Here is a 13,995-nt window from a genome sequence, read left to right on the forward strand (position 1 = left end):
ACTTTAGATATTTAACCTCTTCACGAACTTGGACGTACAGGTACATCCAAGATAGTCCCCCTGAATTTGATGCAGAGATCCACCCGCTGCTGTTACCATGTTATAAGCCGTTGTCAGTCTCTGCGTGCAGAAGACCCCAGAGCCTGTGATTGTATATCTCCTACGAACGCCTGCCTGAGGCTGAAGCCCTGTTATGTGTAGCACAGGCTATCAGACAATCGCAACGTCAAGTCACCTAATGGGACTATTGAAGCAAGCTAAAAAAAAATAAAAAAGTTTTAAAAACAAAGTTTAAACCAATCCCCTTTCTGAATCATTAAAAAAATGGTATTGCTGAGTTCAGAAATGTCCAAAATATAATGTAAATTATTCTAACCGTAAAATGGCGCAACAAAAAAAAAAAAAAAATGCAAGAAGTCCTTTTTTTGTCACCGTAACATGGCAATAGAATGCAATAATAGGAGGTCAAAAATTTTTATCTACCCCAAAATAGTATCCATAAAGTCAGCTCAGCGCGCAAAAAATAAGCCCTCACCCAGCCCAAGATATAAAAAAACAAAAAACAAAACAGATGCTACGGGTGGTTTCAGAAAATGGTGACTTTTTCCTAACAAACTTTGGAAGTGTTTTTCACCACTTTAATAAAAAAAGAACCTACCGGTGTATAAGATGAGTTTTTAACTCCTGAAAATCTTCTCAAAAGTCGGGTTTGCCTTACAAGCCGGGTGTGGCGCAATCTGCGGTCGCCGCATATGGTGGGGGGAGCGGTCCCGATGACGAGATAAGGGGGCGCTTCACCGGGAAGGTGCAAGTGAAGCAACTGTAGGCGTCCAGGACGCCCGGGGTATTGAAAAAAACAAAACAAGAGATCGGTGCTGTGCCCAGATAAACATTCCTCTTTCACCCATCTGGCCGGCCCTTGTATCTCATTATCTCCTTCTCTGACTCTCCGATGTCGCACAAGCGCGCGTGCGCCGCTTCACTGCAGTCCTCATGAGTAGAGATGGGCGATCCCAAACAGTAAGATTCCGTACTGTTCGGGTTCGGCTGCTTGAACACCGGGTGTTTGTCACGCTGTCATGTGCATGACAGCACGGCAAACACGGCTACTGATCGGCGGCAGTGAAATCATCCCCGCCGGTCAGAGAGTCAGGGTTCTCACTCTGTCAAAAGACAGGGTGAGCGCTCACTGGTGTCAGCTGATGGGACTACTGATCCCATCATCCGACACCTGCATCCAATAATAACAGTGAGAGCACGAGCGGCGGATGGGGGTATTCATCAGCAGCTCCTGTGCTGTAGATAAATAATTTAAAAAAAAAACGGCATGGGTCGCTCTATATTTTTGCTGTCCAGCCAGGCAAAACTCACAACTGTGAGCTGTAAACCTCAGGTGACAGCTTCAGCAAGGTTGGCCATCAAGAATAGAGAGGTCCCCACACTTTTTTTTTTTTTTTAAATTTAAATAAATAATTTAAAACAAACGGCGTGGGTCCCCCCCCCCCACTTTTGACAACCAACCTTGCTAAAGCAGACAGCTGGGGGCTGATATTCTCAGGCTGATAAGGGGACCATGGATATTGCCCTCACCGCCCTCGCCTAAAAATAGCAGCCCACAGCTGCCCAGAAAAGGCACATCTATTAGATGAAACAATTCTGGCGCTTTAACCAGCTCTTCCCATTTGCCCTGTAGCAGTGGCAAGTGGGGTAATAGTTGGGGGGGTTGATGTCACCTTTATATTGTCAGGTGACATCAAGTCCCTAGGTTAGCAATGGAGAGGTTTCAATAAGACACCCCCCATTACTAACCCCATAGTCACATTGTAACTAAACACAGATACCCAGAAAAAAGTCCATTAATTGAAAGAAGGACACAGACTTCTTTAATAATCTCAATTAAACCATACTTAGAATCATAGAGTTGGAAGGACCTCCTGGGCCATCTGGTCCAACCCCCTGCTCAAAGCAGGATTCGCTAAATCATCCCAGTCAGATGTCTGTCCAGCCTCTGTTTGAAGACTTCCATTGAATGAGAACTCACCACTTCTCGTGGCAGTTTGTTCCACTCATTGATCACTCTGTCAAAAAGTTTTTTCTAATATCTAATCTGTGTCTCCTCCCATTCAGTTTCATCCCATTGCTTCTAGTCTTTCCTTGTGCAAATGAGAATAAAGTGGATCCTTCTACAATGTGACAGCCCTTTAGATATTTGTAGACAGCTATTAAGTCTCCTCTCAGTCTTCTCTTTTGCAAACTAAACAATCCCAAATCCTGCAACCTTTCCTCATAAGACAGGGTTTACAGACCGGTCACCATACTTACAACCTCGCCTAAATCCACCAAAGCCATCTATCTCCTGTAATAAAAGTAAAATAAAAAAGGAACAATATACCATACCTGTCCGTCATTCTGTCCCACATCGCAATCCATGTCCGGAGGATAAACAGTTTTCAACTTGGATGGTGCCAAAATGCGACCGTCCCAGCTGAAAACCACTGGTGACTGAGCTGCTGCCAGCTCAGCTTCAGTGACTAGCGGTGATGTCACTGAGGCTGCGTTCCCAGCTGGGCTGAACTGCTGTGACCTCTGTGAGATCCTCGCAAGCACCATGAGAAAAACTCTCACGGTGCTAGCAGGGATGTCACCGAAGTCACTGCAGTTCAGCCCGTGACCGGACGTAACCTCAATGACGTCACCACCGGTCACTGATGCAATGCTCACAGCCGCTCAGTCACCAGTGGTTCTCAGCCTGGACGGACGCATCTTGGCACCGTCCAGGTTGAAAACTGTATATCCCCGACATGGATAACGGAGTGGGACAGAAAGACGGACAGGTATGGTATATTGTTGCTATTTTATTTTACTTTTATTATAGGAGATAGAGGACTCGCTGGAATTAGGCGTTTAAATAAACATGGAAAACTGTGCTTTGTTTTATTTATAATAAAAGACTTCATTCTGGCTGTGTCTCTATTTACCATACAACTATAGGAGTAGTAATGGATAGGTGTCTTATAGCCGCCTCTCCATTACTAAGCTGTGGACTTGATGTCACCTGACAATACAAAGGTGACATCAACTCGACCAATATGAACCCAACTTGTCATTGCTACAGGGTAAGAGGAAAGAGCTGGGCAAAGAGCCAAAATTGGTGCATCTAATAGATGTGCCTTTCTGGGCAGCTGCAGGCTGCTATTTTGAGGCTGGAAGGACCAGCAAGGTTGGTTGTCAATAATAGGGGGTATCCCACGCCGTTTATAAAAAAAAAAAGTTAAATAGTTAAAAAAAACGGCGTGGGGACCCCTCTATTCTTGATAACCAGCCTTGTTGAAGCTGACAGCAGAGGGTTGCAGCCCCCAGCTGCAGGCTGCTATTTTGAGGCTGGAAGGACCAGCAAGGTTGGTTGTCAATAATGTGGGGTATCCCACGCCGTTTATAAAAAAAAAAGTTAAATAGTTAAAAAAAACGGCGTGGGGACCCCTCTATTCTTGATAACCAGCCTTGTTGAAGCGGACAGCAGAGGGTTGCAGCCCCCAGCTGTGAGTTTTGCTTGGCTGATTAGCAAAAATACAAGGGAACCCACGCCGGTTTTTTTTCTAAAATTATTTATTTACAGCACAGGAGCGGCTAATGAATACTCCCATCTGTCGCTCCTGCTCTCACTGTTATTAGCGGAAGCAGTTGTCACATGATGAGAGCTGCAGTCCCATTAACGCACACTCACACATTTGCTACCATGTACATCACAGCGCAGCAAACACTGGATGTTCAAGTGAATGTTTTTTAAATTTTTACCGTATATGCATTGGAAGAGTGGTAGTCGTGTTATACCCTGGAAAATGCTCAAAACTACATACAAGAAGATTATTAACCCTTCAGGTGCTTCACAGGAATTTTTTGAATGTTTAAAAAAAAAAAAAAAAAAAAATGAAACATTTAACTTTTTCACAAAAAAATTACTTCAGGTCCAATTTTTTTTATTTTACCAAGGATAACAGGAGAAATTGGACTGCAAAAGTTATTGTTCAATTTCTCTTGAGTATGCCGATACCTGATATGTGGGAGGGACCACTGATTCGGCGCATGGCAGAGGTCGGAAGGGAACGAGCGCCGTTTGACTTTTTCAATGCAAAATTGGCTGGAATTGAGATCAGGCGCCATGTCACGTTTGGAGAACTCCTGAAGTGCCTAAACAGTGGAAACCCCACACAAGTGACCCCATTTTGGAAAATATACCCCCCCAAGGAACTTATCTAGATGTGTGGTGAGCACTTTGAACCCCCAAGGGCGTTACAGAAGTTTGTAACATATAGCCGAACAATTAAAAAACTAATTTTTCCAAAAAAAATGATCTTTTCACGCCCAATTTTTATTTTCCCAAGGGTAACAGGACCCAAAATCTTATTCTGCAATTTGTCCTGAGTACACTGATACCCAATATGTGGGGGTAAACCACTATTTGGGCGCATGGCAGAGCTCGGAACGGAAGCAGCGCCATTTGACTTTTTTGTCTGGAATTGAGATCGGACGCCATGTTGCATTTGGAGAGCCCCTGATATGCCTAACCAGTGGAAACCCCCCACAAATGACACCATTTTGGAAACTAGACCCCCCAAGTAACTTATCTAGATGTGTGGTGAGCACTTTGAACCCCCAAATGCTTCGCAGAAGTTTATAACGTAGAGCCATAAAAATAATTATATTTTTTTCCACAAAAATGATTTTTGCCCCTAATATTTTATTTTCCCAAGGGTAACAGGACAAACTGGAACCTAAAAGTTGTTGTGCAATTTGTCTTGAGTAGGCTGATACACCATATGTGGGGGTAAAGCACTGTTTGGGCGCATGGCAGAGCTTGGAAGGGAAGGAGCACCGTTTGACTTTTTCCAACGCAGAATTAGCTGGAATTGAGATCAGATGCCATGTTGCATTTGGAGAGCCCCTGATGTGCCCAAACAGTGGAAACCCTCCAATTCCATCTCCAACCCTAACCGCAACACACTTCTAGCCCTATCCCTAACGAGAAAATGGAAATAAATCATTTTTTTTTAATTTTATTATTTTCCCTAACTAAGGGGGTGATAAAGGGGGGTTTGATTTACTATTTATGGCGTGTTTTTTATGTTTGGCAGCTGTCGCACGCTAAAAGACGCTTTTTATTGTAAAAATAGTTTTTGCATCACCACATTTTGAGAGCTATAATTTTTCCATATTTCGACCTACAGAGTCATGTGAGGTCTTATTTTTTGCGGGACGAGTCAACGTTTTTGTTGGTACCATTTTCGGGCACGTGACATTTTTTGATCGCTTGTTATTTCGATTTTAGGAAGCAGAATGAAGAAAAACCAGCATTTCATGAATTTCTTTTGGGGGGGGGGGGGGGGAGGCGCTTACACCGTTCCGCGTGTGGTAAAATTTATAAAGGGGTTTTATTCTTCGGGTCAGTACGATTACAGCGATGCCTCATTTATATTTTTTTTATGTTTTGTCGCTTTTATATAATAAAAACAATTTAATATAGAAAAAACAACTTATTTTTGCATAGCTTTATTCTGCGAGCTATAACTTTTTTATTTTTTCGCTGACTAAGGCGGTACCTCTCTCCCACATCAGTTGGTCTACAGAGGATTACACAGAACTCTCAGCTGGAACTCAAACGGTTATAAAAAATCCAACATTAATCAAATTAAGCTTAACAAAGGCACCGCGTGGCTAAGTACTAAAGCTAACTAACTCTTAAGTGCACACCTGTGTGTGTGAAAGGGACAGGATGTACAGGTGCCATCAAGGGATCAGAGAAATACCGTTATCGGTAAGTAACTATGATTTTCTCTTTCCCCCATGACAGCACCACGGAGAGAATTACAAAGATTGTACATCTAGGGAGGGACCACCGCCTCCAGAACCCTTTTCCCAAAGGTGAGATCTGAAGAGGAGGTAAAGTCTAGACGGTAGTGTTTGAAAAATGTAGAGGGGGAAGACCAAGTGGCAGTTCTACATATCTGATCTATTGAAGCGCCGGCTTTCTCTGCCCAGGATGATGCCACTGCCCTGGTTAAGTGGGCCCTTACGTCCTCCGGTATGGCCGCCCCGCAAGAGGAGTAGGATAGGGTGATGGCTTCTCTTATCCACCTCGCCAGTGTGGCCTTCGATGCTTTTTGACCCTTCCGAGGACCCTGAAAGCAAAACAAACAGGGCCCTATCCTTCCTAAACTCCCTTGTGGTTGTTAAATATTGGACCAGGCATCATTTTACATCTAAAGTGTGCAACACCTCTTCTGTTTTGTTTTTGGGATTGGGGCAGAAAGAGGGTAGGGAGATTTCCAGGGTCCTATTAAACTGTGAAGACACCTTGGGGAGATATGCTGGGCCGGTTTTAAGAATTACCCTATCATCCAGAATTTGCGTGAAGGGTGCATGGGAAGACAGAGCTTGCATGTCACTAATGCGGCGGGCAGAAGTTAAGGCTACGAGGAGGGAAGTCTTAAGTGACAATATTTTTAAGGGAGCCTCTGCTAGGGGTTCGAAGGGAGATTTGGTTAGTGCGTTTAGCACTAGGTTTAGATCCCAGGGGGTGGTGGTGTGTAGAGGGATCGGCCTGGACCTACTTGAGGCTCTAATGTATCTCATAACCCATGTATTTTTGGCTAGGTCATGGTTATACAGAGCTTCCAAGGCCGCCACCTGTACTTTTAAAGGTGCTGGTAGCTAACCCCTTTTCCAACCCCCTCTGTAGGAATTCCAGAATCTTGGCTGCAGGGATTTTGCCCGTTGGGTAAGAGCCTGACACTGGCATGAACTTCTTCCATACTTTGCCATATGCTTTAGTGGTTACTGGCTTTCTACTTTGTAGTAGTGTGAATACCAAGTTTGACGAGACACCCTTGTTACTTAGGAGCTCCCTCTCAAAAGCCAAGCTGTCATGTGTAGGTTTTTTATGTGGGGGTGATACACTGGTCCCTGGGATAGCAGGTCTGGAGTTTCTGGTAGAACCCAAGGATCCGTTACGGACATTCTTCTCAGTCAGGAGAACCTTATTCTCCGTGGCTAGAAGGGCGCTATTACCACTACCGTTGCCTTGTCTTCCCGTATTTTCCTCAGTACTAAGAGGATGAGAGATATTGGTGGGAAGGCGTAGGCCAGATGATAACCCCAGGGTATCGTGAAAGCGTCTAGTGCTACTGGGCCCCCCGGGGATCGATCGAGCAGAAGGTTTCCGGCTTCCGGTTCTGACTGTTCGCAAATAAGTCTATTTATGGCCGGCCCCAGAGTTTCACGATCTGGTTGAAGATTAACTGGCTTAGTTTCCACTCCACGTTTTAGACGAGTCCTGCTTAAAAAGTCCGCCATTCGATTTTCTGCACCTTTTATGTGAAGGGCTGTCAGGGATTCTAGATTGTGCTCTGCCAGGTGGAAGATGGATTTTGTTACCTCCATCAGTGGTCGAGATCTGGTGCCCCCCTGGTGGTTTAGGTATGCCACCACTACCTGGGTGTCTGAGAAGACCCTTGTATGATGGGAACGAAGGGAGACCAGAAAATGAATGAGAGCTAGCTTTACTGCCAGCAGCTCCCTCATATTTGAGGAAGCTGACTTTCTTCCCTGGTCCCAGGCCCCCTGTGCCACTTGGTTGTCTAGATGTGCACCCCACCCCCAGGGACTTGCATCTGTAGTTAGGATCTTTGTCGCAGGCAATGTCCAAGGAACCCCCTTGACTAGGTTTGCTGGAATTGTCCACCACATTAAGGAATGTTTTGTCTCTGGTGAGATGTTTAACTGCATGTCTAAATTCCCGTGTAGGGAAGTGTTTGCATTTAATATTTCCCATTGTAAGTCTCGAGTACGGCTCTGAGCCCACTGAACTGCTGGCATGCAGGCTGTCATGGATCCTAACAGTGACATCGCTTTTCTCAGGGTAGTGTTTGGGGAGGCCATCATTTGTAACGCCATTTGTGTCATTTTTTGAACCTTTGCCTGCGGCAGATAACATTTCTGTTCGATTGAATCCAGTGTTATCCCCAAATACTTCTGCACCTGACTTGGTACGAGTTTGGACTTGGGCAAGTTCAGCATCCACCCTAGACTCAGTAGGGCCCTCATGACTATGTCCAATTGTTGTTTGCAGTGGTGAGAGGTGACACCTATTAAGAGATCATCCAGGTATGGGACTATCAGAATGTTTTGGTCTCTTATGTGGGCCATTACCTCTGACATTACCTTTGTAAATACCTTTGGAGCAATGGCTAGCCCGAAGGGGAGGGCTCTGAACTGATAATGCTTTAACTCCCCCTGAATCGTCACCGCCACTCTGAAGTATTTCCTGTGGTCTCCGTGAATAGGCACATGTTAATATGTGTCCCTCAAGTCTAATACGGCCATGAAGCAAGCTGGGGGAAGCATTTTTATAATACAGGATTTTATCGTCTCCATTTTGAAGTGCTGAATTTCTAGAAATTTGTTCAGCCTTTTCAGATTTATGATCACCCTGTACGAACCATCTGGTTTCTTGCGAAGGAAAAGAGGGGAGTAGAAGCCTTTGCCCCTGTCTTGGTAGGGGACTTCTTGTAATACGTTTTTTTCCCTTAGGTTCGTTATTTCTTGTTGTAGAGCCAGCTGCTCTTGTGATGTCCTTTGAGGGGTTATCACGAAAGAGTTGTTTGGGAGGGAAATGAATTTTAGCCTCAGACCTTCCTTTATTATGTCCAGTATCCAAGAACTCACAGATATTTTCTCCCAGGCCTGGAGAAAGTATGATAATCTTCCCCCGACCCAGGGAATATCTTCATTGTGGTTTCTTGTTGTCAGGGTTTTTGTTAAACATAAAGCCTTTACTCTTGTTCCTTCTGTCCTCCCAACCTTCTTTGTTCCCTTTTGGGGGCTTCCGCCGCACAAACCTTCTGTTCCGAAAGGGTCGCTTGTATGACTGGCTGGGGAACCCGAGAAAGGATTTTTTCTTGTCCCCGGCCTTGTCTAAGATGTCGTCCAGTATTGGGCCAAACAAGAATTCCCCCTTGCACGGGATTGCGCACAATTTGGCTTTTGTCTGCAAATCTCCCGGCCAGCATTTCAGCCATAAGGCGCGTCTTGCGGCATTTGAAAAGGCCGCTGTCCTGGCTGCCAGTCTGGTTGAGTCTACCGACGCATCCACCAGAAACGCTGCTGCTCCCTTCATTACGGAAACTGACCTCTGTATCGTTTCCCTTGGGACCGTCTCCTTTATTTGAGAATCTAAATGGTCCAGCCATACCATCAGGGCCCGTGCCGTACATGTGGCTGCTATGGCTGGCTTTAGCCCCCCTCCTGCTGCTTCCCAAGCGTTTAAAAAAGTTTCAGCTTTCTTATCCATTGGGTCCTTCAGGGTGCCCATGTCTTCAAAGGGCAGGGCAAACTTTTTAGAGGCTTTTTTGACCGCTACATCTAATTTAGGAGCTTTGCTCCAAAAGGAGCAGGCCGGGTCGTCAAAGGGATATTTCCTTTTTGGTGTTAGGACTTTTTTGTCTGGCCTTTTCCACTCTCGCTTGATGAGGGAGTGGATTTTCTCATTAATCGGGAAAGTCCTCCGTTTCTTTTGCTCTAGCCCTCCGAACCAGGGCGTCCGTCTCCTCAATGGAAAAGCAGCTGCGTCCCCCTTCTGATGATGATGAAGAGGATTGGGAGGATGATAAATCACTTGAGTCGAATAGTTCGCTTCCCGACTCACTGATGCTCGACTCTAGGGATCTATGCCTGGACCGGCGTTTCTTCTTTGCGGTCCTGGCACCCTTAAGGGCGTCTTCGACCCGAGTTTTTATTAACGTTTTGAGGTCTAAGGCAAACCCCGGGGATTCCTCTTGTATTGTCTGCTCTATGCAAGCCGCACAGAGCTTTTTCTCCCTTTTAGGGGGTAGTTCCTCCGTGCATATAGCACATACCATGTGTTTAGATTTGGTAGTGCATTTACGCCCCCTGAAAAAGAAAAATTAATAGTCACAAATTAGCAGATGGGCATTTACGGAGATCACTCACCCTCTTGTGGAACGAACGATACCGTCTCGGGCGTAGGGATTATCTCCACTGCTGAATCCACTTCTGGCTGTGCCGCCATGGTGGAGCTTTGGCTGCGCCGCGATCTCATGTGTCCGCTGCTGCTGCGCTGCTGGGAAGAGTCGTGTTGGCGCTGTTCCTGCGATTGCTGTGGTCCCTGCTTCGGGGACCGCCGCCGTGTCTCCTTCTCCTCCTGCGGTTTCCCACTCATGGTGACCGCTTTCTTTTTCTCCTTTGCTCTTTTTAAACTTTCGAACTTTTTTTTTTATTTGAATTTCCTGCCGCCGCCCCTTCCCAGGGATCCCCGCGGCCCGCCGGAAGTCTCGCGCATGCGTACCACGAGATCACCCAGCGGTGCACCGCGCCTCCCTTTCCCTTACGGGAGCTGACATGGCGCGCACGCTCCCCCATCCTCCGGTGTACCGCGCGTTCGGCGCCGATTTCCTGCAGCCTCCCGGCGCTGCACACCTGGCTTCGGTGGCCGCCGCCCCCGCTGTGCGCTGCAGAGGCCTGCCCGCTTCGCAGCTCTCGGTGGCCCCACCTCCGTCCCAGGTATAATATTATTATTTTTTTTTTTTTTTTCTCAACTTCTGACAGCCCCCGATCTCCTCAGCGACGCTCCTGGTATGTTCCGTTCCGAAGGAAGCTTTGCGCGAAGGACCTTTATGACGTTATGGTCACATGACCGCGACGTCATCTCAGGTGATTCGTGATATATATATATATATATATATATATATATATATATATATATATATATACACACACACGCATACATACACACATACAAACACACACACATACATACACACAGTTGTGGCCAAAAGTATTGACATCCCTGCAATTCTGTCAGATAATACTCAGTTTCTTCCTGAAAGTGATTGCAAACACAAATTCTTTGGTATTATCTTCATTTAATTTGTCTTAAATGAAAAAACACAAAAGAGAATGAAGCAAAAAGCAAAACATTGATCATTTCACACAAAACTCCAAAAATGGGCCAGACAAAAGTATTGGCACCCTCAGCCTAATACTTGGTTGCACAACCTTTAGCCAAAATTACTGCGACCAACCGTTCCGGTAACCATCAATGAGTTTCTTACAATGCTTTGCTGGAATTTCAGACCATTCTTCTTTGGCAAACTGCTCAAGGTCCCTGATATTTGAAGGGTGCCTTCTCCAAACTGCCATTTTTAGATCTCTCCACAGGTGTTTATGGAATTCAGGTCTGGACTCATTGCTGGCCACCTTAGAAGTCTCCAGTGCTTTCTCTCAAACCATTTTCTAGTGCTTTTTGAAGTGTGTTTTGGGTCATTGTCCTGCTGGAAGACCCATGACCTCTGAGGGAGACCCATCTTTCTCACACTGGGCCCTACATTATGCTGCAAAATTTGTTGGCAGTCTTCTGACTTCATAATGCCATGCACATGGTCAAGCAGTCCAGTGCCAGAGGCAGCAAAGCAACCCCAAAACATCAGGGAATCTCCGCCATGTTTGACTGTAGGGACCGTGTTCTTTTCTTTGAATGCCTCTTTTTTTCTCCTGTAAACTCTATGTTGATGCCTTTGCCCAAAAAGCTCTACTTTTGTCTCATCTGACCAGAGAACATTCTTCCAAAACATTTTAGGCTTTTTCAGGTAAGTTTTGGCAAACTCCAGCCTGGCTTTTTTATGTCTCGGGGTAAAAAGTAGGGTCTTCCTGGGTCTCCTACCATACAGTCCCTTTTCATTCAGATGCCGACGGAGAGTACGGGTTGACACTGTTGTACCCTCGGACTGCAGGGCAGCTTGAACTTGTTTGGATGTTAGTCGAGGTTCTTTATCCAACATCCGCACAATCTTGCGTTGAAATCTCTTGTCAATTTTTCTTTTCCGTCCACATCTAGGGAGGTTAGCCACAGTGCCATGGGCTTTAAACTTCTTGATGACACTGTGCACGGTAGACACAGGAACATTCAGGTCTTTGGAGTTGGACTTGTAGTCTTGAGATTGCCCATGCTTCCTCACAATTTGGTTTCTCAAGTCCTCAGACAGTTCTTTGGTCTTCTTTCTTTTCTCCATGCTCAATGTGGTACACACAAGGACACAGGACAGAGGTTGAGTCAACTTTAATCCATGTCAACTGGCTGCAAGTGTGATTTAGTTATTGGCAACACCTGTTAGGTGCCACAGGTAAGTTACAGGTGCTGTTAATTACACAAATTAGAGAAGCATCACATGATTTTTCGAACAGTGCCAATACTTTTGTCCACCCTCTTTTTTATGTTTGGTGTGGAATTATATCCAATTTGGCTTTAGGACAATTCTTTGTGTTTTTTCATTTAAGACAAATTAAATGAAGATAATAATACCAAAGAATTTGTGTTTGCAATCATTTTCAGGAAGAAACTGAGTATTATCTGACAGAATTGCAGGGGTGTCAATACTTTTGGCCATAACTGTATATATGTTTTTTTTATTTATTATTTTTAACATTCTGTCTTTTACTATTGATGCTGCATTGGCAGCATCAATAGTAAAAAGATGGTCACACTTGTCAAGTACTATGCTTGACAAGTGTGATTAACCTGTCAATCACTTTTCCAAGCGATGCTTCAAATCTCTTGGAAAAGCGCTAGCATTCTGCAAGCTAAAAACGCTAGTGTTTTGCGGGAGAACATTTTTTAAAATCCGTGGCTAAATCTGCAGGTCAAAAGACCTGCGGTTTTACCTGCGGATTGCTCTGCGGTTTTGCCCTGCGGTTTTTCATCTCCACAATGGAGGAGATGGCAAACCGCAGCGGAATCCGCTGAAAGAATTGACATGTCAATTAATTCTGCGGTTTCAAAACCGCGGAAAAATCCGCACCATCTGCACTGCGGTTTTTTTAATTCCCATAGGGAATAATGGTACTGTACACCGCAGCAAAAACTGCTGCGGACCCGAAGCGGCCAAATCCGCTGCGGAACCATAGCAGAATCCGCAGCGCATGCACACACCCTAACAGTATGTATGGGTTGTTTATTTAAGAAACTTCAGGGTAGGTGCACATAATCAGTAAACGCTGCAAGTTGGACGCTGCATACTTCTGTAGCGTTTAACAAGCAGCTTCCAGATGTTACAGCATAGTGGATGAGATTTCAAGAAATCCGATGCCCACTATGTGTCCTCAGACGCCCGCGGTTCACCCGTGGAGGCAGACATCTGGCGCGTCTCTCCAGAATGCAGCATGTCTATCTTGCGGAGACGCGAGTCTTCGCAAGATATATTTTACCCATACAGTGTATTGGATGCGGTGAATCTGCACAGTTAAATGCCGATTCACCTGCGTTCAATAACCGGCAGCGCTTTGGATGCAGCGGACATGTGCTGCTTTTAAAGTGTTGCTAGTTCCTGATTGTTAGCTGACTAACAATCTAATTCATATTAATTTTATCAAATGGGTTTTCCCACAAACAAAGTTAATTTTAAACTTTATTTTAATCAATAAATCTCAGAATAATCATAATTTCCACAACTGGATGTTTTTAAAATATTTCCCTGTGCTGAAATAATCTCATAAATGTGTCCCTGCTGTGTACTGTGTAATGGCTGTGTCTCACCACGCAGGAACATGTTCTGATCATACCACAGCTTCTGGGCAGGTGCAGATGCAAAAGAGAGGATACAGACATTACAGCACGGTATCATAACTGATTCTTTCTGTGATATAACATTTCCCTGCCTGTTTTTTTTTGTTTTGTTTTTTAATCTATTACCTCAAAGAAAGAATTATTTGTGACCCATTACACAGCACATACAGTTGTGTGAAAAAGTGTTACACTTAAATGTTTCAGATCACCAAGCAAATGTAAACATTAGACAAAGATAACACAAGTAACACAAAATGCAGCTTATAAATAAAGGTCTTTATTATTAAGCGAAAAAGAAATCCAAAAATACAGGGCCCTGTCTGAAAGTGATTATCCCCCCAAAACCCAATAGCTGGTTGGGC

General features: G+C 44.9%; 1 protein-coding gene across 2 annotated transcripts in view; it reads right to left on the reverse strand.

Moving 5' to 3' along the window:
* The window catches only part of CEP192 (centrosomal protein 192), a 325,551-nt gene that overhangs the window by 64,784 nt on the left and 246,772 nt on the right, over positions 1-13,995 (reverse strand). The window lies entirely within an intron of this gene.

Source organism: Dendrobates tinctorius, unplaced genomic scaffold, assembly GCF_039654945.1.
Source record: "Dendrobates tinctorius isolate UK_male_01 unplaced genomic scaffold, ASM3965494v1 ptg000115l, whole genome shotgun sequence".
Taxonomy (NCBI): domain Eukaryota; kingdom Metazoa; phylum Chordata; class Amphibia; order Anura; family Dendrobatidae; genus Dendrobates; species Dendrobates tinctorius.